Consider the following 2260-nt stretch of genomic DNA (forward strand, 5'->3'; position numbering starts at 1 on the left):
ATATATATATATGTATATATATTTCAGTATCTATAGGCAAATTAACTCTATTTACCGTGGAGAAAAAAATTCTTTTTTATGGTGGAAAAAACAAAACAAAATATAACTTTTACATCTTTTTACCATTAGCGAGAATTTTTTCTTTGAGGTGTATACATACATATCGCACAAACAGAGACTTCTTTTGAATTTATAGAATCATAATTATTGATATAAAGCAAATTTGAATGTATGTGTTTGTGTTTCTGCATATATAATGTTTAGTTGTGGGAATGCTCCCATGCATGTTTTTGTCGGGGACTGCACAAAGGATTTCCAGTTCTCATGTATGTACAAAAGATTTCCAGTATGCACAGTAGCCGCGATGGCAAAGAATAAAGACGTTTTATGTGCGGCTCTTTCTGATTCAAAGTCTCGGATTTATTGGCAATAACGATTGTTTTTAGGCAATAAAACTGTGGAGGTGAATTTTTCACTTGTTTCAGACATTAGTCTGCAGCCATTGAAGAACTGTAAGTGGGATGAATTAACCGTAGTACTTATTATTATTTTTTTTATAAAGCTCGGTACTTGTTCTGTGGGTCTGTTCTGCCGAACTGCTATATTATGGGGGATGCAGCACACCAACACTGGTTGGCAAGCCCTGGTGGGGGACAAGCACAGACAGAAAGACACACACACACATTTGTATGTATATATACGACGAGCTTCGGTACTACTAATGCAACACGGTACCGAACGCGCAGTTGCGCGTCCGCGCTAGCTAGTCGTGAGTGGTCGATCCTAACTCTAACCCTAACCCTAACCCTAAACACGTATTCATTTGCACACGCGGGTTAGGGTTAGGGTTAGGAATAGGGTTAGGGATAGGGTTAGGGATAGGGTTAGGGTTAGGGTTAGGGATAGGGTTAGGGTTAGGATCGACCACTCACGACTAGCTAGCACGGACGCGCGACTGCGGGTTCGGGACCGTGCTGCTTTAGTTGTACCCGAGCTTCTTTCACTTTTCACCAACCAAATTCACTCACAAACTTTGATCAGCCTGAGGTTACAGTAAGAAGACACTCGCCGACTATTGCTGCTGCTGCCGCCGCTGTTGTTACCGCCGCTGCTGCTGTTACCGCCGCTACTGCTGCTGCTACCGCCGCTGCTGTTACCGCTGCCTCTGCTACTGACGCCGCTGCAGCTACCACGGCTGTTACTGTACTCCTGCTACAGCTTCTGTTGCTGCTTTTGTTGTTGACGATTTCTCTGTTAAAGCAACCACCTCAAAGCAATACATCTTCAAGATCCACAGTAAGCATTCATTTTGTGTTCTGTATTAATCTAACCCACTACAACCGATAATCGTTTCAAATTTTGGTACAACGCCAACAATTTCGCAGGAGGGGCGGGTTAAGTCGATTGCGTCGACCTCAGGGTTCAATTAGCACTTGTCTATGGACACCGAAATTGAAGAACGCAAAGTCGAACTCGGCAGAATTTGAAATCAGAATATGAAGACCGATTAAGTGCCGTAACGCATTTTGTCCGGTGTGTTAACCATTCGGCCAGTTCACCGCCTTAAAGACGACCAAAATATTGGTTTTAAACTTTGACACAAGGGGAGGGTAAGTTGATTATCCCGACTCAGTAGTGCTCAACTGGTACTTATTTTATCGGCCCCAAAAGGATGAACGGCAAAGTCGACATCGGCGGAATTTGAACTCCGAACGTAAAGACGTACGAAATGCCGGTAAGCATTTCGACCGACGTGACAACGATCATGCCGCTTCGCCACCTTATATATTACTGCTAATATTTCAAGCTGTTTGTTTGTCAGTAAACGGGGGGAACACTGAAAACAAATAACTGCCCTGAAGAATCTCGTCCTTGGGTGAGTGAAAGACAGTTGGTGAATGAAAGACAGAGGGTGACTGGAGAGTAAACGGTGACTGAGGAAAAGACGATAAGTGAAGGACAGACTTACTGAACGATAGATGGTGAGTGAAGGATAGATGGTGACTGATGGACAGATACTGATTGCTGTAAAACCGATGACTGATGGACAAACAGTGCTTGATGGACAGGTGGTGACTGAATGATAGATAGTGACTGAATGATAGATGGTGACTGAAGTCCAGACGTCTGGATGAAGGAAAACATCCAGTTTGGAATGTCTCCATCCCAATTGCCTATCTTTTTACACACACACACACACACACACACACATGCTGTGAAGGCGTGTGGCTTAGCCATTTTCGTCTCAAGTTCTTACGGT

The sequence above is a fragment of the Octopus bimaculoides genome, chromosome 29, assembly GCF_001194135.2.
Source record: "Octopus bimaculoides isolate UCB-OBI-ISO-001 chromosome 29, ASM119413v2, whole genome shotgun sequence".
NCBI lineage: Eukaryota > Metazoa > Mollusca > Cephalopoda > Octopoda > Octopodidae > Octopus > Octopus bimaculoides.